At 31.6% G+C, this 22,792-nt stretch overlaps 1 long non-coding RNA gene across 1 annotated transcript; it reads right to left on the bottom strand.

The window, feature by feature from the left end:
- Positions 1–598: 598 nt before the first annotated feature.
- LOC147810098 (uncharacterized) lies at positions 599–21,021 on the bottom strand. Its single transcript, XR_015433568.1, has 4 exons — positions 20,859–21,021; positions 19,827–19,988; positions 5,951–6,005; positions 599–897 (listed from the first exon to the last, which is right to left on the bottom strand). It is a non-coding gene; the product is annotated as an uncharacterized LOC147810098 (long non-coding RNA).
- Between the last annotated feature and the right edge of the window lie 1,771 nt (positions 21,022–22,792).

Here is a 22,792-nt window from a genome sequence, read left to right as displayed (position 1 = left end):
AATTTCAAAACTTTACCCGGTTTGCCACTCAAATCTAGAAAAACAAAAATTCCTTGTACCTATTGTAGGGTGCGTTAGCCATATCTCCAACAAAAAATAAGCATCTTTAAAGTGCTTTTTTTAAGTACTCAAAAATATTTTTAAGCACTAAACACATTAACAAAATGCAAAATAATTTGCAAAGACTTTACATGATCATGATAAAATAACTAGTTTCTGACAAAGAACTCTTTTCTTGATTATATGCTTTTACATAAAACGCAGCGAAAAGCAGTAAAGAAAAAAAATCTTCGAAAAGGAAAAATTAAGCACTTTTTAAATTGCCTCATGAAAAAGGCAGTTTTAATTGCTTTTAAGAAACAAAAATCGTAAATAAGCACCTTTAAGCATTTTTTAAAAACGATATGCACCATTCATTATACACAATATATTAAAAGGAAACACAATTACTGTGCTCTTGTGTGAGCTATATTAGACTAACTATGTTAGTTTTAATTGCTGGCAAAACCAAGAGAAAAAAAAGGAACAGCTGAACATATTTAAATAATGGATAATTAGGAAACTGTACATATTTTCCATTTGGAAACCATCTCTGGCATAGTTGATTGTATGCTAAAAAATTAAGTTTTTTTAAAACATCACTTCATACCTACTTTTACTAAACTATTGTAAATATAAATTTCAAGGCTTCATTTATAAATTTAATGAACGAAAGAGATGTACCGTTCATGATGAATTGGGAGAAAAGTCCTTTTTGCTTCTGATAAAAGATATTTAAATAGTAGGTTGCTCTCACTTCATCATCACAATCAAGGAGGCTCCTCTGCAGAAAAACTAAAATATTTGGGAGAAGCTCTTCACAGTGAGCGCCAAACTTAGCCAAGCAATTCACAGCAGCTGCAAAATAAATGTATATACTTTCAAAACAATGATCAATCACATGAATGTAATACATACCTGCCAATATTGAAGAAATAAAATTACAGAGATTTTACTAGCGACATTTACTAGGCTACGAGTAAAATTTTGATACATCATGCATAATCATGCAAGTCAAAAAGAGAAATTCAAAATATAAGCACTTATATTTAGTAAAATAATATGTATATAAATCTTAATCTAAGGAAGATTTTTTTAAACCATTATTTCTAAATTATTTTATAAAAGTTGCTAAACAGCCAACCCAAATTTGGGTTTACGGGTACTAATGTTTAATTCAGTCGCTTTGTCATTTTGAACCCAATCCAGAAGACAAGGGAACTCCTGGATCAATCAAGTACTGGGCGAAATTGGCCTTCATGAAAGACTTTTTGAAGGAACTAATACGCATTTGCATTACACGGAGAGAAAAACCACGAAAACGTCCCACAGTTAGCTTGACTGCAAGGAGAACTTAAACTAATAACACTCAACATACTGCAGTACTAGCAAAAGCACTATCTGTTGAGGAATAAGACAATTATTTTTGCCATCAGCGGATATTTTATTGGGTAAAATTTATTTTAAATACATTTCTTCAAAAAATACGGAGAAATTTTAGAATATATGTGTTAACACGTAATAATAGTAAAATACAGGAGTCTTCGTTAAAAAAAACAGGACACTGGCCAGGTATGGTAATAATAAAATTCGAAAATATCGTTTTGCTTCGCAAGAGTTAGGAGGCAGTGAGAACAAAAAAATACGATTATTAAATAAGGTTGTTCAAACTTTTTTCCTTTCAAAAAAGTTTATAAAAGTATTTTATGTTTATGTTGTAAATATTATTATGCTTTAATGTACATGGAATATCTCAACCTGGCTACCATGCTCATAAATGAAACGAATTCTTCAATATTTCTTTTCTTCTTAAAATTATGCGCCATATAAATAAATGTCTTTATTGCTCCATTTTGTTTCGCAATGTTGCCATATCTATACTAAATTTCAATAAACACTCACACACACACAAAAAAAACATTTTATGTTTTTGATACACCTAATATTTGTATTTGTTTAAGGATCGCATTTATCTATGTGCATATTTAATGACTAAAACTACAAACAAAAAATTACATTTACATTAAAAACTTTAAGAAACAAAATGCTCAGGAAAATGAAGAAAGAAAAAATTGCATTATAAAAGAACTAATGTTGTTAACATTTCAATATTCAATAACATTGTCTAACACTTGTTGTGTTAGACAATAATGTGATGGTTAGGTATCAAACACTTTATTCCATGATGATCTACACTTATTAATTGGCACTCATTATTTTGGCACTTTTTAATTCGTAAATCGTAAAGACAAATCTCCCTCACACTAGCAAAACAATGTTTGATAGGCTGAGCATGGCGCCACAGAAGACAGGCTGTCTATTTTTCCATAATTCAATGAGCGCAGCAGCAGTTTGCCAAACCAATGAGCTGAGACACTGTTGAAACTACAAACTGGGTCGGAGAAGAAAACTAGCAGTTACTGCTGGCTCAAAAAATGTCCCTCTGTTTATGTTTCAGTGCAATTTTTATTTCTAAAGTAAAAAGTAATTTAAAACTACTTTTAGTGACATTTAATAGACTAAATTGCTTAAATGGACTATATTACAATAAATGAGTCAATATGCTAAATCAATCTTTTATTATTCCTAATTAAACTTATCTTCCAGTTTAATTTCTTGATGTTTATTTCACAGGTAAAAATAAATTTTTACTCAATTATTCTTAGCGATATTAACTTTTCTTCTTCATGTCGTGTAACAAATTATAAATTAAAATGATAATTAAATTTAACTATGCCATTACGTTTAAGGAGAATTTTCTACAGTTATATCCCCCAGTAGTAGAAACTTTCCAGTAGATGATTTTTCATCTAAAATTTCTTTATGTTTTTAAAAAGTAAGCAGAGATGACTCCGTTTTTAAAAACATCACTTGATTTGAATAAAGAGCTGAATAGAGAGAATACCACAAAGAACAACAACTAAACATTGCTTTCCCCCTGTTACTTGATTACAGGCTGAACTTATAAATATATATTCAGTTCTTTTGCAGGATGCGTAGACAAATTCTTTAACAAAAAATAAACACCTTTCAAGCACTCAAAAAATATTTTTAAGCACTTATAAAAAATATCATAATTAGTTAGGGTTGGTAAGTTTTTGACAATTGATTGTTTTATCCAGTTTTATTTGCTTGCCAGTGACGAAGATGACGGCGCGTCACCAACAATGAAATTAAGAAGAGAAAAAAAAATTCTATTGCTATTAGAGAAAAAACATTTACAATGTTTAGTCAGTCCCTGAAATCAGCAAAAATTCGGAAGATTTTTCTGTATTAAATGCTTGACTTAAATTAAATTTTATAATGTAATATAAACTAGAAAATAACATTTAATTTTTTAAATTTTTTTTGTCAAAGGTGTAAAAGAAACAATAATAAATTGGACAAAAAAGTTACTCACGCATTTGATAATTTTTATAATAATTTGGTAAATAAAGTGTTAAGTTCTGGGAAAGTTAGATACAACAAATACGGCATGCAACAACTAATTCACTATTACGACAAATTCTCAAGTTGCTAACAAAATTTTGTCATTGAAGATCTCAATAGCATTTAATATAACAATTTACAAATTTCTTTCTTACCACTGTTGAAATTCGTAAGCCCAACAAACAATTTCGGCTCTACCTTCATCGATTAAAAGGAAACGGCTGAAACAAACTTTCGTCAAACATTATTATTCTTTGAACATCATCAGCAAAAAAATTTCATTTAATAAATTAATCCATTAAAATTATGGCCAAAACAAACTTTCGCAAACTTTGCCCTCCCATAAACCACAGTTGTAAATAAATTTGTTGGCAAACCAACCAAAAAGGAGCGTAAAAAACATTTTTTAGCAATCGTTTTGCCTAGTAAGCAAAATGTTTCATCCTAATCATAGTTGCTCTGTAGGAAATCATAGTTCCCCGTTGGTTTGATAAAATTTATTGTCTAAAGTTTTTTTTTGTCTTTCAGATTTTGCATATTTGCTTTTGCCACGGTATTTGAATAGTTATAGACGAGGACTGCTCCGAATTTTATTTTTTTTTGTGTTTCAAGTTTACGGAGTTTATTCAAACTCTCTTTAGCACGGGTTGAACACTACAGATTTGAAGTGTGCCTTCAAACGTCAATTTTTTTTTACAAAATATTTAGAGCTGGTAGCTTAGCAAAAATTTGCATTAATTCTCCTACCAATACAAAAAAAGTCATAACTTTTTATACCCAGGAAACAGTAGTCAGAATTCTACTTCCAAATGTTAGCTCAATGTAGTGATTCGTGACCGAACTAAAAAATAGATCGAATTTCAGTGTCCTACGTCAGCACTACTTATAACCTTCTTACCCCATTGTTAGAAAAAATAAGCAAACCACAAAGCCTTTTTCATTATACACTGGTTATCATAAATTAAGGAAAATTCACAAAAATCGCGATAACTCAAGAAATTACACATGGAATTTTATGAAACTTACCCACAATATACAACACATAGTAAGGTATTAAACAACATAAAAAGAAATTATCAGACATTAATAGTAGTATAGAAATTAGCACATGTATAAAATAAACAAATTGGAAGTATCGGTTTGCAATAGAAAAAGTACCTTTAATATGGAATATGATTGCCTCTAGAAGCAATACAGCACAAACAGCGATGTGTGATGCTTTCAATTATGCGGTCTATCAGTTCAATAGGAAGTGAGAGCCATTGCTCTTGTAAAGCAGTTGCAAGCGTGGCAAGGGTCTGAGGGGGCGGATTGATGGCAGATACACGCCTCCCTAGAGCATCCCAAACGTGCTCGATAGGATTCAAGTCCGGGGATCGAGCTGGCCACTCCATGCGAGTAATTGTTTCCTGTTGAAGATAATCATCAACAATGCGAGCTCTGTGTGGTCTTGCATTATCGTCCTGTAACAGGAAGCAATCACCAATTGCCCCGGCATATGGGCGCACATAAGCATCAAGGATGTTGTCTCGATAAACCTGAGCATTCACGGTTCCCCTTGGAAAGACATGGAGGTATGTGCGCCCTCCTAAGGATATGCCTCCCCAAACACAGACACTGCCTCTTCCGTATGCATCTCTTTCACGGATGTTTGATGGATGATAACGGGTCCCAGGTTCTCTCCATATCAAATAACGTCTACTGTCACTTTCTAGACTAAACCTGGACTCATCCGTAAAGAGAACAGGCCTCCATTGATCTGACGTCCAGTGGACATGTTGTCGGGCCCACTGCAAACGGTCTCTCCTATGGCGTGATGTGAGCGGCACGCAAATGGCTGGTCGTCTCGCATACAGACCACCTTCGTGGAGCCTTCTGCGCACAGTTGACGTTGACACCAACCTTCCGGTGGCTGCAGCAAGAGAGGATCTAAGATGTGTCGGAGTAGCGGTTCTATTCCTGCGTGCACTTAATGTCAAATATCGGTCATCGGCACTGGTCGTAACAGTTGGCCGTCCTTGACTGAACCTCCTAGATGCCGAATCTGTGGTTTGAAATTGCCTCCAAAGTCTATGAACCACAGATGGACTCACATTTAGCCATCTGGCCACTTCTGATTGACTCTGCTCTGCCTCTAGTCTCCCGATGGCTCTCCATCGTAGTTCTTCAGGCAAATGATGCCTAGAGGTCATTATTACGAATTGGCTATCTCAGATTTTCAATGTCGCAATCACAGTAAAATTTGTGTGCTTTCTCTCAAACTTGGACTTTTATGCTCCAGGCAGATGACGTAAGCCGAGTGCAGCGCCACTAATTTGCATATTGCAATTTTACTCAGCTACTCTTAGTGGACAACATATGCAAATTTTGCACGGTTTGGCTTACTTTTGAAAGAGTTATCGCTATTTTTGTGATTTTTCCTTAATTTATGATAACCAGTGTATTTGAACAGCACGAAAATTAACGTAATTAAAATTCTTACCAGAACTCTCATGCAGCGGAAAATACTTTTCTTCTTTTTCATATCAAGACACGTCCTATAAAATGCAAACAACGCTTATCAGCATTATAAAAGAAACAATTAAATATAATACTGCTTAATTTACAACATTATTCATGTATTATGTGTATAATTTATTAATAATATTTTTCCCCTTGCCGTCAGAATAACCGTGGGTGATTTTCGTGGTTTTCCGCTTCATATAGCGCAAATGCGGGCTAGTTCCATTAAAAAGTCCTAAACGAAGGCAAATCCAGCAGTTCTCTTGTCTTTTGGATTGGGTTTAAAATTACAAGGCTACGGAGTTGAACATTAGTAGTCGTAAACACAAACAATTGGGATGGCTGTTCAAGGACCATATTAAAATAAAATAAAAAGTATTATTTATTTGAAAGAAAAAATAAATACTGAACAACTTTCATTCTAGGAACCCATACTTCTGTCTATCAAAGTTATCCCGCTAAGCAAAGATATAACTATTGTGAAACAAGCTTTAGCTAACTTTTGACCCAAAAAACTCAAATTTTTACCACAGAACTCATTTTAACAACTCGTCATCCTACCATACAACGCCCATACAACTTAAGGATCTAGCAAACACAAGTTTTCATTTAGCTTTTAAATGTTAACTAACTCATCATAAGAAAACGTTGGGTGTTAGCCAAAGAAACATTTTTGTTAGGTCAAAACAGGTTTTAGTTAACTTTCAATCTAGTAGCCGCACAATAGAATTTTGAAACCAGACGTTAGTCGATTATACAAAAATGCCAATAGGCCACGTGAGTTCAACAAACATTTTCGTTAACCAATAATTAAAAAAAAATTTTAAAAAAAAATGCCAAATGAAAAATTTTCTCTTTTTTTTCTCCACCTAAATATAAAAATCACAAAATTGGGTTTTGTCCTAAAATGTAAGCCAGTTGCAAGAAACTGTTACCCCAAAACTACCAATCAAAAGATCACAGAAATCGCAACTTAAAAATTTTCCTTAAAACGTTAGCTCATTGTTAGAAGTCAGTCAATGATAAACAGGTTCCGATTTACCAGGGTTATAATATTACCAGGTTTATGTTTTAGAAACTGCAAGTTTGACCTTCGCTTTTATACGTTAACCCATAGTAGGAAATTGTTGGGCAAACCAAAAATTTTTGTTAGTAAATCAATTTATCGAAAAATATGGCCAAAGTCTGTGTTAACCATAAACAAGTTTGAATTTTATCATAAAAAGTTACTTCGTTGCAGAAAATTGCAAGCACAGAAAAATTTGGCGATTTGTTAATGAGGATGATGTTGTAGAAACATTCAGTAAATTTAATAATCTTGACCGCTTAATCAAAGCTTAGGAATCAATTTAACGATCATATATCTAATAAAGTCAGTAAATATTATGAATTGTGATCATTATTGACAATGAGCAGTTGAGCGACGTAGTAGTTGATGTCTCTGCTTAAACGTATTGTTTGAGTATAAGTACTGTAATTAGTTCAGAATATGTTAGTAAAACAACATTTGCTTAGTTATTCGTCTGTGACAGAATTTTTCTGCAACAATGTAAAATATAAAAAATAATTGTCTTTTAACGAACTTGCGATGCAAACTTGTGAAATCAGGGATGATTGCGAGCCCAACTCAAAAAACCTGAAAATTTCTTGAGTAAAATCATTAATGACCCATTTCAAAATATTAACGTCTTTATAAATTCGAATTTTTGATGTTTTCAAAACATGAAATTTTAAATAAATTATATGCAGCAATATTTAAATGGATAATTATGTATAAGCTTACTTATATGTCTAATCACATTATTATATGAGAAAAACTATTTACAAATAAAAGAGCTGCCAAGTATAACTTATAGCTCTAATATTTTTAAATAAAATATACACAAATTTTTATACACAAATGCGATCGATGATTTTTTTGAAATTACTGGATCTTTGATTTCCGAAAACTTCCGGATCGTGGTTAGCGAAAAATCCAGATTTTTTCCGGAGCAGAATCATCTCTGCTTTTAGCTTAATTAAATCCATTACAATGTAGAATGTTTAATACAAACAATTCTGTTACCGCATTAAAATTTTATGTTTAAAATATTGTAAAGCAATGAATTACATTTTCATATAAATTTCTGGTATATAGACTGATATGTATGTTTTTGAAGCATCATCATTTATATTGATTTGTAAATGATAAAAAATAAACAACAATATGGTCTATTCAAAATGGTGTTTATGGTGAATAAAGAGTAAAGCTGGAAAAAAATGCGAAAATTTTCTGTTGCTTTCATATAAGCTTGAATTAAAATCAAAAGCGTTGAATTTGATATATTTTCGTATCAGAAGATGCCTGAATGTTCACTGTAGTGTCTCTACCTCTACAAAAATATAATTCCAAGACACGTTGACTTGAATCTATGTTGGGGTACTTTTTCATAGATGAAGGTTGACATTGTCGATGAACTTAGGACGTGATGTGAACAGGCCTACCTTGGCAGAAACGCCCACTACGATTTGAACACGACTACTTCGCAGGATGGTCTTCATTAGTCTATGTGATGCAAATGTGGGTTAGTTCTATCAAAAAAGTCCACCACGAAGGCAAATTTCTCCTAATACTTGATCCAGGCGTTCCTTTGTCTTCTGGATTAGGTTCAAAATGACAAGATTACGGAGTACATTAGTAGTCGTAAACCTTAAAATTGTTCCAGCTGTTCCATAGATGCCAACTGCTCCGGACACGACAAAATAATTAAGAAAAACGGTAAATAATTATAAAGTAAATTTAGAAAATATTTGTCCATTTTTCTTGCTTTTTAAAAGGTATAGCATGACTTAAATACTTTAAAGTAGTGAATTTTATAAGCCTACGAATTATTTAGAAATAATGGTGGATAAAAATCTACTAAATTAAATTTATTAAACCAAGAATCGCAATTGATAAACTACCACTTTAAAATATACATTTGCTGTCCGGAGCAAGTTGGCATCTCTGCTGTTCAACGACGGTTATCAAATGAAATAAGATTCCTGGCCTTCAATGTATGGGGGAAGGCAGTTGCAATTTGGAAAATATGCTCCCGATAATTAGGTCAGGAGAGCCGTCAAAAGTTTGGTACTTTTAATGTCACTTTTTCTCTTTGTTTATTTCACGATATCTCCCGAATTTTTTAATGGAATCTAAAAATGTTTGCAAGTGCATATAAAATTCGCTGATTCAAAGATAACCATGTAAAAAATTTATTTTAATGATTATTTATCATTATTTTACAATTAACAGTCGAAAAAATATTTGAATTGTAAGGTATACAAATTTTTACTTCAATTTTAATGAAATCAGTCAAATTCTTTATGAGATATCAAAATTTTTTTAAAAAGTCGTATATTTAAAGTTTTGCTTATCAAGAACTGTACAACCGATTTCGTCCAAATGTTATATTTTTTCACTAAAAATTAACTTCTTTAAGAAGATGTTAAAATTCATATAAAAGCTTATTTTCGTATATAATAAAGAATAAATAATTTAAAAGAAATAATTAAAAAAATAAATAATAATTATAAAAAATATTTTTTAGATGGAATTATCTTTGAATAATAGGTGTGTGCAAAAAGCTTTCGATTAGCTGTCAAAATATGCACTAAGTAAAGAAAAGCATTAAGAAGTATAGTTTGTCTAAAATAAGAACTCCCCCGGGCATTCGTCTGGACCTGTGGCGGTGACTATGGTAATGAGGTATGACTATTTCCAGTAGGGCTGCGGGGTCACTGTTTTGGAGTGGTTTCGACTTGAGACGGTGCAAAACACCTACTGGGGTAATAGGTTTCCTACGGTCCCTACACGGAGTAAATAATCAAAAAGATAAAAATGACTTAGAATCCATCTTCATAAAATGACTTAGAATGGTTAGTTCCATCAAAAATATTCTTCCACGAAGACAAATTTCTCCCAACATTCGATCCAGGAATTTCATTGTCTTCTGGAATGGGTTCAAAATTACAAGGCTACTGAGTTGACAAATAGTAGTCGAAAAAACCAGAAAAATTGGGCCAGCTGTACGACAACTGTTATAAAATAAAATATTATGATCCCAATATATTACCATAACATGCACTTTACGCATAAAAAACTATTAAAGTAAATAGTCCAAAATATAAACATCACTAAATATTGAAATAAATAGCTTTATGCGCATTATTTGAAAAGTGGGGCGAAGTGGCGATACAGTTATTTGGAAGTAACAGTTTAAAAATTCGTATTATGTCACGGGTACTTTTCCATTTCACCGGCGCAAGTCTATTCAGTCAACTTGATAATCTCCTCAAATCACATTATGGTTTAAATGAGCGTTTTATGGTTCAACATTCAAATGATTTTTTTTGACTTAAACTAATTAAATTTTAAATAAATAATTTCAAGAGATTGAAGCTGTAAGATATTATTTGATTGAAAACTTTATTCGTTTCAAAAATATACAAATATGAAATAACAGTCGTTTCAAGTGCTTCAAAAATAGGCACCATTTTCAAGATTCTTTCAAGTTTTGAAAATGGACGCCTATTTTTGAAGCGTTTGAAACATGTTGACTGTTATTTTACATTCGTACAAGCAGACTATTTTTCCACGCCAATAAAAATTTATTTATCCAAAAATAACTCTGAGCAAAAAATAAGTTTTAATAAATATTTATTATTTTTAATTATTTTATTTAATAATCGCTTAAAACATTTTGAATTGTAAGATACACACTTTTTTTACATAACTTCATAGTTGCGCATGTTTTTACACGGCAAATGTTTTTTTTTATAACCGTCGAACAGCCGACCCAATTTTATGGGTTTACGATTACTAATATTCAATTCCGTAGCCTTGTAATTTTGAACCCATTCTAGAAGACAAGGGAACTTCAGGATCGAGTATTGTGAGAAATTTTGCATTCGTGGAGAACTTTTTGATGGAACTAACCCGCATTTGCGTTACATGTTGAGGAAGACTACGAGTCTCTCCCACGGTTAGCCTGACGGCAAGGGGACTCTCACCTATGATCCATCTACCACTGAAGATATTTCACGTCAGCACTGTGGTCGGTGCAAGCCGGAAGCGGAATTCGTATCAACTGGGATTCGAACCCGGTTCGCCACATTGGGAGGCGAACGGTCTGTCCCCTGAGCCATCGCGGTTCAAAATACAAAATTTGAGCGAAACCGGATGAATAATTCCTGAGAAATCGAATTTTAAATATACGAACTTTTCAACCCATTTGGCCCAAATTTTGTATTTTGCCATATAAAGTTACATACTTTATAATTACGTTAAAAATTGTATGCCTTACCTTACAATTCAAAATTTTTCTTTTATTATTAAATAAAATTAAAAAAAATAATAAATAATTATTAAAGTGCATTTTGTTTTGCATGGAATTTTCTGTGGATAAACGAATTTTACAATTGCGTGCAGAATTTATGAACTCGCTTGAAAAGTTCTCGAGATATGACGAAATACGTAAAAAGTAAAATTAATATTATGAAGTTCAAACTTTGAATCGCTCTCCTGACCAAACTATGGGGACGATATTTCCCAGATTGCGGCTACCCCCTTTATTTAAAGGGTCAGAATGCGTCTAAAAAAAGGTATGTTTATTCAGAGAAAGTACGTGTTTGTTGCGGATTTCGTAACTTAAAATATCGACTGCACTCATTAATTAGCGTATTTGAAATCAGCCCTTTGAACCATTAGGATTGAGTTCTAAAACGTGAAGTTCTGATCATTAGAACAAAAGTTATTCAGGGTGGTCCCTTTTTTTGGCACTGCGGTTATAAGTACTGTGATAATAGGTTTTTTCGGACTCCGAAACACTTAAGTGCCGATATTTTTCTTAGATTAGTGTTACTCATATCGGTTCCTGGGGAGGCGAATAAAATCACCAACAATCATGAACTGTAATCAGGCTAGCAATGCTTAATTAATTGAAATTATAGTAATAGGTACTACTGATATTATGGTATCTGATAAATCAATATAGATACGATGGTAATAATCTCTATACGATCCCTTTAAAACTAATAAACCTGTAGGGAATTATATTTTGGCTCCATAACATTATTTTCAGAAGTTGTTTCTAAAGTTGGCTTATTTTTTTATATTTTATAACCGTCGTTGAACAATCGACCCAATCTTCTGGGTTTACGACTACTAATGTTCAACTCAGTAGCCTTGTAATTTCGGACCCAGTCCAGAAGTTAAGGGAACTCCTAATTAATGGAGCTAACTCGCATTTGCTTTACATGGAGAGGAAGACCACGAGAACTTCCCACGGTTATCCCGACGGCAAAGGGACTCTAACCCATGATCCGTCTACCACCGAAGATAATTCACGTCAGCACTGTGGTCGGTGCAAACCGAATGCGCAATTCGTATCGACCTGGGATTCGAACCCGGTTCGCCGCATTAGAAAGCGAACGCTCTATCCCCTGAGCCATCGCAGCTCATGTTGGCTTATTTAATGCCTCATGCAAAACTATTTGAAAAATTGAAATTGCCTTTTTGCAGACGTGATTGGCATTAAAAATTTAATTATTCACCCATTTGAAATAAATGATGTTTATAAATTTTATCACACTACATATTATATGAATATTGTTCATAATACCTCAGAAACCGAAAGTATTTTTATTAAAATCAATAGCTATCTCGTAGAAAAACGATCGCCAATATTTAGTATTAGCAAAAGTTCAAACAGATTTAATAAAATTTAAGAGCCATTAAATCAATTTATGCTGTTCAGCAGCTCTCCCCCCCCCCCCAAATTAAAGGAGAGCGAATTTGCAAATTTTTCAAACTGACAGAAATTGAAGAAATACGAAGAGAGGATTTCCCTGTAATAACGGTGACTCTATTATAAATATAGCTGGATCAAAAAGCTTATTTATTGAGTAGCTTTTGTTGAACTAAATTTATCAAGCTTCCACTTTATTATAACCTGTTATCTGCAGTGGTCCGGTGTTAAGACACTGTTTCCAGTAAATCACCGAAGTCAAGCATCATTGGCTGCCGACAGTAAAAGGGAGGTTGATCAAATTACGAAAGAACCGAGGGTGTGTTGTATCGGTCTTCGTTAAGCTGTTCTACCGTCAAATTACCAAAGAGGGGGAGCCCAACACTCTGCAGAGGATCAAAATTGTGATTGCATGCCTTCGGATCATACTCGGGGATGTTCCCCAGACCGGACCCATTATACAGCTCCAGTGCAATATAATTAAAGTACTACTACTACTATTACTATATAACCTCTTAGCCACTGTGATCCGTGATCGGTCCTTATAATACCTCTTTCTAATCGCAATGTTGCCCAGCGAACGCCAACGTGGAGGCGAGGTTATTTTAATCTGACTGCAAAAACAGTTCGATCAATATTTGATGATGTACAAAAGGTTAATTTTTTTTATTTGTGGTTTGTACGCATCTACCATATTTTAAATTTCATCATAGAATGCAGAGCCACATTTTACAATAATGCATATACAGAGGAAAAAAAGCTAGCTCTTCGTTTTTTTTTTAAAAAAACTTTGATAAAAAGCAAAGCACAAGCTGCAGTTGTTGAAAGTTGCCGCTTTATCTTATTATCTCTGCTTATGATCTTAGTTTTAGCAATCAAAATAGTTCCCCAAATGGGTTATCAGACACATTTATAAGTAGCCAGAACATGGACAACAGCCCTCCGAGGAGTAAAAGAATCTTTGATTCCGTACATTCCATGATATTTATATTCTTACAGGGTAGATCTAAGAATTCTGCCACATTCAAATAACAATGTAAATAAAAATAACAAAATAAATACAGTAGCATAAATAACTACAGAACACATAATTTTGATAACCAGAATGCCAAATGAAACTTAGATATTTTAATGCAAAACAATATGAAACAAAAGCCAAAATGATGTCAGGGTAAATTTTGCTTAAATACTAAACTTATAATGATAAACTTTACTTAAAACTACACATGCACATATGCAAGTTGTTATTTCCAAGAATTTTGAATTCAAGAGAGCCAAAGGACGAATTGCATAAATAAACTCCAAAGAGACATAAAGACAAGGAAATGACAGAATCGACAATTTTTTCCCATACTCCTCTAAATATTTTTGAAAAGGTAGAATAGTAAAGTAATTGACTTAAATATTAATTTAAAATCTATAAATTTAAATATTCGTTCAATCTAAATTTATTTATTTATTTTTCCGAATGTACGTTTGATCTACGAATAAAAGCTCATACTTCATTTTAATTTAAATAAAAATCATGTACATTTTTGCAGAATTTGATTAAAAGACAAACATTTAATTCATTTACAGATGCGATAAATTCATCATAAAATGGGAGAGAAGTATAAAATGAAAAGATGACGAAATTATTTGTCTTGTAATTTTTGAGAAATGGCATATGCATGTGAGGTAAACATCTAATACATGCCACTTAAATAATTAAAATGGGGAATTATATTTCATTCTGCTTTTATAGATAAGAATACAAAATGTGCCAACAATTATTTTAATTTAAAATAATTTGGTACTACAGAAGTATATAATACTTTTGGCAAGGTCAGCTACAATATGAACTTTTCGGTTACTAAATAGAATTAAATGATATTTTGAAATAGACGAAAGAAATTTTTAATTACAACTGCCTAGCATTAGCACAAAATTATTAATTCTGTTGTTATTGTTGTTGCTAATTCCCATCCAAACCAGATCAATAAATCCGTTGAAAATAAGGAAGTCGGAAGCTAAAAGGGGAGAGGAATGAGTGTCGTTCCAGTCCAGTCCTAAACAGTTCAAGATATGCTCAGGTGATGCCTGGTTTTGTTGGCATTTAGGGCAAAGAGGAAAGATCTTTTGATTAGCAGAAAATGTGAGACTTTTCAGGTGTCCACTGGCCAGACGGGATAAGCAAGTGTTGGTCTGCCTGTCACCAGGAAGAGATAGAGAGTCCTGGTCCTTTTTCTTTATATTATTAATTCTTTATAAACTAAACTTTTACCCTATTGTTCTTATTATAATGTTAGATGATAGGGAAAAAACACGAATTTTTCGAATATCTATATTTTTCTTGTAGATCAATTAAAACTGAGATTTTATAATGCTGTAATGTTGATAAAATAAATATATTATAATTGCCTCTTACAATAATTTACGTAAAATTATAAATCCTAATTGGGGTAAGATTTGTGAAATGGTTAATTTCATTTAGTCGTATAAAATGTCTTAATTCCTTTTGATAATGAAATATGATTATTTATAATCATATTTCATTATGAAATATGATTATACAAATAATGTTTACTAAATGACTCAGACGTTGTTACTCCAGAGAGAAAGAAAACAATATTAATTTATAATCCAGCTAAATTGCCTGATAATTTTTACGTCTGCTAGATATTTTTTTCTAGTTTTTGGAGTTCAGTTTGAATAACTGTGTTTCATTATTTACAGTACCAAACCTAAATAATTATTATTCGATTTCGGGTTTACGACTGTTACTGCTCAACTCTGTAGCCTTGTAATTTTGAATCAATCCAGAAGACAAGGAAATTCCGGGATCAGTACCACCAGAGTTATTGATTTGCTATGGGAACATGGAGGACTTTGCAACTCGTCAGATTTAACGTGCATCAGTCACCATTTACAAAACGGGGAACCTTCAGCAGGCAGGGACGAGCATACGAACTCTTGGACATGAGCCTAGTGCCCTACCAACCCAGGGCTAAAGAGAATGGAAGGGCTGGTTCACTCCTTTGAAGAAACTCTCGCCGCGCCAATCCTCCGATTTTCTCTAGTGACGTCACTTTGGCGCAAAGCTCGCTCTTTTACTTCAAGAACGGAGCGTTCGGCCTTACTAGCTCTAACTAATATTGGAGCATTTCTTTTTGCGAGATATTCTAAGACATTTGTTATTTTCTATAATGACTTTCCTCAGTTTTTGCAGTGAATTTACAAGAATTTAAAACTATTATCGAAATGCCAGTTTGCGCAAATGCAACTGATAGAAAAACAAAAGGAAAAAATATAATTTTCCGCATTTTCCCTAAAGTAAATTAACAACTATGTAAGGAATGGATTCCGAAATGACACAGTTAATAAAAAACAGCAATGCGTTTATTCTGTCGTTAAGAACTTTCATAAGAAATTCATTATCTAAATAGAAACCGCCTAGTTACTTCAAAAAGAAAGGCAGGTGAAAAAAAATAAAAAATGGATGAAGTCACAGAAAATTAAAATGTAAATAAAAAGTATAAATAAAATATATAGTATATAGTTGAAATTCTCCTAATTTCATAACATATTTTTTAATGTAGTTATTCTAAATATTTATGATTTTTTTTAAAAAAATTATATTCTCTTAAATTTAAATATCTATAAATTATATCATCGTAAATTTAAAAATCTATAAACAATTTTAAAATTTCTAATGTCACTATGAACCTAAATTATTATTTTGTTTCAGTAATTAGCGTTTAAGGTTGATGTTTCCTAATGATTAAGTATGAACAAATTGCTATTAACGACATATTTTAAAATCAAGTTTCTAAATTTAACCCAACTTATAGTTATCGAAGATTATGCAGATGAAAAAGTGTCGATACATGCTTTTCTTAATAATTAAAGTTAAAACTGACCTTTTTAAAATAAAGTATTTATAGTGTCATTTTCGCCAACTAGTAAAACATTTTTATAAGTTTAGAATGGTATTTTTTTTTAATATAATAGCCAAGAATGTTTTTTTGAACTATGTTTATGAACGGAAATAATGTGTTAAATACGTAAAGTTTGAAAGTTAATAACCAGAAAAAGTCTAAACTTATTTTTACAACGAGAAGGATGCAAAGTTATTATAATATCTTTGCTTGCGATCTCCGAGATCTGTGGACACAGTGACGTCATGAGGGAAATCGTTGCTTCAACTCTAAGAGCGGAGTGAACTAGCCCTTCTATTCTCTTTAGCCCTGCTACCAACCAGGCTTTTATTCAAATTCTCTCCATCACGTACTGAAAACTACAAATTTTGAAATTTTCCCTACAAACGTTAGATTTTTTTTATAAAATACTTAGAGCTGGCAGCTCAACAAAAATTTGCATTAATTCTCCAGTCAATACAAAAAAGTTATACCTCAAGAAGTTTAGACATATTATTATCCAGGGAAGCGTTTTTTTAACATTGTTCAATGATAGCCTTAAAAAAATTTTCGCGATCAAAACAACCAAAACAACCAATTTCTGACATGAAAACTACAATTTTGAATTTTGCTCCTTAACTATACACCATTATGTAAAATCGTTAGCCTAAGTCTTCCTGCAAATATTAGACAAAATAAAAAAATAATTTTTTTTTTCAAATGACAGTTCATTAAAGGAAATTTTATGTCCACTTTAGCTGGACAAAATATTTAGATAGCCCAGCCCTCAAAAACAGCTCTGACCATAACAAGTTTCAGGCAACTATGTACTATGAAACTATCCTGAACTATGAAAAGCTAACCCGTGAAAGAAAATCTTAAGCTTATCAAAAATCTTTTTTAGTCCGACCACCAAAAAATTGTCTGAACTGTGTTTTAACTAATGCGTTTCCTAGAAATCAAAAGTTTGATTATCGAATCAAAACTTTAGTTCATTACAGTAAATCATCAGCCCAGCAACTTTATAATCTAGTAGCAACAATTTAAATTTTATCTTCAAACGTTAACCCATTGTAATAAAATTGCTAGCACCTTTTTGCCAAATTAAATGTTGTGATAGAAATTATTCTGAAAGAAAGATATGGCCCAAACAAGTTTCAACTAATTTTTGACTAAGTAACCACCAGTTAGAATTGTAGGTCAAACGTAAGGTATCGTCGGCCAAACAAAAAATTCTGTATCCAAACAAAACATTAACGTATCCAGTGTCGGTTACCTGAGTTTTTTTTTTTTGCAAACTTTTGCCGAAGAAAATTTGAATTTCGTACCCAAACGTAAGCTCATTGTACAAAATCGTAAGTCCATGATAGCTCAACCAAAATTTCGTTAGTAAATTCACCAAAAAATTTTAAGGCTGAAACAAGTTTTAGCTCCAAAAATATTTTAACTTATATTTGACGTAACCACAAGTTTGAATCAAACTTTAGACTGTTATGTAAAATTGTTGTCCAATGTTATTTTTTAATTTTATTTTATAACCGTCGTGGAATAGCTGACCCAATTCTTGGATTTACGACTGCTAACGTTCAACTCCGTAGTTTTGTATTTTTGAACACAACCCAGAAGACAATGGAACTCCTGGATCAAGTATTGGGGGAAATTTACCTTCAAGGAGGATTTTTTGATGGAACTAACCAGAATTAACGTTACATGGAGAGGAAAACCACGAGGACCTCTTACGGTTAACCTGGTGGCAAGGGGACGTAAGCCGTAAGCCTCCCACGGTTACCCTGACGGCAAAGGGACTCTAACTCATGATCCGTCTACCACTGATGATATTTCATGTCAGCACAGTGCTCGATGCAAGCTGGATACGGATTCGTATCGACCATCCATCACTGGGATTCGAACCCGATTCACCTCATTCAAAGGTGAATACTCTATCCCCTGAGTCATCGCGGCTCTGGTCAATGTAATTCAGAACCTCTGAAAATAGTATTGCTCAAAACAAATTTTCCCTATCTTTTGTCTTAGAAAAATTGAACATTGTCGACAAATGTTGTATTATATCATTAGATTACCATAAACAGTTTTTTTTAACCTACCATTACTTTGCGTTTGGTTTAACACAAAGTAATTACCAAAGCAAATTCTAGCTAACCTTTGACAGAGAAACTACGTGAGTGAATTTTAGTTCTTAGCATTAGCTCTGTGTAGACCAAATGCTAACAACAGACATTGTCAACAAAACTGTTCATTAGATCATCTTCCAAAAACGTTTATAGGAAGGGAAAAAAAGAGCTATCTAATTTTGCATTAGAAATTGACCTAATTTTACCTCACAGACAAGAATTTAAATCGTATGCCAACCCAACTAAAATTTTCGTTAGTCTGGCAAAAATTGTCAAACTAAATTTCAGTTAATGCGTTACTTTGGAACCACAACTTCTCCTGACTTACAAACCACAAATTTTGATTCTGCTTTTAAATACTAGCTCACGGGAGGAAATCGTTCGAAAAAAAAAAGAGATTTTTGCATCTTAAACAAGCACTACTCACTTATTTTTTTTCTCCCATTAAATTTTTTTTCCTCCCTTCTTGTTGCTTTAGTTATATAGGGTAAATAAAAATGGTTATCACAAACTATTTAATAAAAAGTAATTTATCTGAATGAGAATCATGATATGAATGAGAATCTGAAGGAGAAATGTGAATGAGAATGTAACATAGTATTTACAGTTGTAATTCAGGAAGAAAGTATTCACAATTTTGGTAAATGAGAATTTCAGTAATCCAGAATGTTTAACAATTTTAAAATAGGTGACTGATTTTACGTTACATAAAAATGATTTATCAAATTCTTCTTAAAAATCTTTCGCAATTTTGAGCATTTCATCCTTTTTCCGAATTTTCATTAAATATGGATGATTGAAAATCAGTATTCATTATTTTTTTTCTTGGCGAAATATATGATCACATTAGGCATTCAAGTGGTAACAAAGCTTAGATTACTTTTGCCAATTCTTTAGTTTCGAACACCAAAACCATTTTTTATTTTTTACATAATTAGATATTTTAATAAAGAGATTTTAAAATACAAAAAATTTAAATTTTTCTAAATTATTTTTTGGAAGTTGAGAGAGTTGGCAGCTGTGACATAATTTATTTAAAATATACAAAATGTAGTTTATACCTCTCCTAGGTGAGAATCTCCACATTGTCCTTTAGTCTCCGGATTGGCAATGACTACTTTCACTCCTGGAAAAAGTTTGCCAGACTCCATCAAATATGAACTAATATAACTCTTATCATTTCGCTCTCTTATCACTGCTGTTGGGTCTGGACTAGAGGCTCGCTATAAATTAAAAAATTTTTTTATATACATAATTAAAATATCGTAAAAATTTGGTCAATTTCATGTAATCAGTTATGCATCAGCAGTTTCTGGGGGAAAAAAACTGAATTTAGCATGATAGCAAAGCATTAAAAGTAGTTTTTTAAAATTATGAATGAAACTATAATCAAAATTAAAATTTAAAGAAATTATTGTATTTAATAAAATACAAATTAAATTTTTTTAAATATTTTGAGTTAACTCACTTCAAAATGTAAGATTCTTCTGCTAGTTGATTCAAAATGCCATTGCTTATTAAAATCGCTATTAGGATGATTTCTTACTAATAGTCAATAAGAGGGAAAATTGAATTTGGATTAATATTTCAAATTAAAGTTTTTCAGTTGTTATGAATGCAGATGAACATTTTTTTAAAAAAAATCCAGTTAGTGAATGTCCCCTCAGTTTATCATTTAGAAAATTGTGTGCATATTGAATTCTAAATTGGATTAAATAATTTAAAAAAAAATAAATAAAAGAACAATTCAAATATTTAAAACAAATAGCCAACATACCAAGATTTAATTTCACTAAAAATAGTTAATAAGTACTCGGCCCTAGTATTCATTCATGCTTCTAAAAATTCATTAGAAAGTTTTCGTTTTTCTTTTTTTATAAAATATTGTTCAAGTGTCATTAAAATTCAGGAACATATTGGATAGAAAAGATACTTCAATCACTTTAGTAAAACTAGTGGATGTCCCTTGTTACACATATAAAATTTTCGCAATTTTAGAATTGTTAAGTTTATTATGAAAATCAGGGGGAAAAAGCTGAATTCCGTGGGTCTGGGGAAAATTGCATGTCTGCTTAATTAAAAACATTACTTACCTGCAAAACAAATATTTACTCGACATCCAAAGCTTGTGCTAACAGCTCTAGGAGATAAGCCTAAACCAGAAAATAATTTTGAGAATGAGGCTGTTAATCCAGCTCTAGGCCTCTCCTCAGCTACAACAACACAGGTTCGAACGCATCGCAAGTTTATTCCTCTCTGCAACGAAAATGACTAACTATAATAATAATTAAAATGAGTAGCTTAAAAAATTACACAAATTTTACTTGCTTTATAATATATAAATATATAAAACATATTAGAACAAAAACAAGTATTAAACTTCTAGTGTTTCATTTGCAAACACAAAAAATAATAATTTTATCCCATTCTGTGAAAAATAATTAAATTATGTTAAAAAAAATTTCTTTACTCCTACCAAAAATAGTCATAGACTCACATGCTTACAAATAGTTACTTATTACATATTTACAATAAAATCACTTTAATTGTATAAGTTAAGTTCATCCTTCTAGCCTACTACCCAAAAAATAGGAATGCTAATCAGTAGAGACATTTCTCCATAGCGTTCTATATTCATAAGATTTTTTGCAGGATAATAAATATATGAAATTAAGGATTTAATTAAGATTTTTACAGTTTCTCAAATGGATAAATTTTAAAATATAATCAAAACCAAATAAATTAATAAATGCAATAGAAAAACTCTTTTGTCAAGTAATTAAACTGACAAACAAACAGGCTCAACATTTTAAAGTTATAGAAAAATTCATAGCAGAGTTCAAAAGTCAACCCAAATATGAGACAGTCAACAAAAAGTCACTAAAATATAAAAAAAAACAGAAATTTATAACACTTTTTATCTAACAATAAAATTTGTTAAATGCTTAGAAAACAAATATTTTTAAATTATTAAACACTATCAAAGGATAAAAAAATGTGTGGAAAAGTTTTAATAAATGAAAAGAATCCTTTTGGATTCTTTTCATTTATTAAAACTTTTCCACACATTTTGAATGAGAATGTCTGAAAAATTTAAGAAATCATAGCATAATTTTTAGGATCAAGGCAGTTTTGAACTAGTATCCATTTCTTAATAGACTAATATGTTTTTTTAATTGTAAAAGCATATAAACTGAAAATATTCAAACTTGAAGAAGTTAATCAAGCAAAAGAAAGGACATAAGAAACAGGTGCAGTAGTGGAACAGGCCTTGAAATATCAAAATGTAGAAATCACAAGAAAATTGATTTTCTATTGTTTGGAAAGAATAGAATAGTATAAAGAAAGTCATGAAATTAAAAATTAGAATTTATCAAAATTTTCCTTCTAGAATTCCATAGATAGCTTTCACCCCACCAACGGCACACTTTTTATTATTCTTTTATTTGATTAATCAGTTAAAGCTTGTAGCCCAGCCACATTTTTTTCCCTTTTTGTGACTTGTTAATAATTTTCTCTTGCATCTCTGTGTTTCTCTATAAATTTTAAATCTAAAACATAAGCATTATAAACTATACCAGCCTGTAAAGAACAATAAATGTTTTAAAATATTTTTTGGTACAAGGCAATAGTTCTGAGTATAGGCAGGGTGCACGGAGTTAAAAATTTGTCTGTAAAGAAAATTAAAAAAGTGTACAAGGCAAAATGATACTAAATGAATTTTTTAAAACAAGCTTAGTTTCTCTCCTAATGGTCACTGCAACAAAAAAATTCCCTTAAAAATAGAATCAAAGTATACAGAATACATTATGATCGGAATGTGTTTGTAAACCCTCTAAATGGGTAAGCACACACACAAATGGCCGAAAAATTTTGTAAGTGAAAATAGGCTATTACATTATCTTCAATTGGCTAATAGATGATCCTAAGCCTTTTGTGAAAAGTTCCATAATGCCATAGGAACAGAATGCATCTCGAACTCTAAAATAAAAAATAAAAAAACAAATTAGAAATTATTAAAAAAATA

Source organism: Parasteatoda tepidariorum, chromosome 5 (genome assembly GCF_982258835.1).
Source record: "Parasteatoda tepidariorum strain Cologne lab strain chromosome 5, Ptep-v5.0, whole genome shotgun sequence".
In the NCBI taxonomy this organism is placed as follows: domain Eukaryota; kingdom Metazoa; phylum Arthropoda; class Arachnida; order Araneae; family Theridiidae; genus Parasteatoda; species Parasteatoda tepidariorum.
Note: the sequence above shows the minus strand (reverse complement) of the source record. Positions and strands in the feature narration are given on the sequence as shown.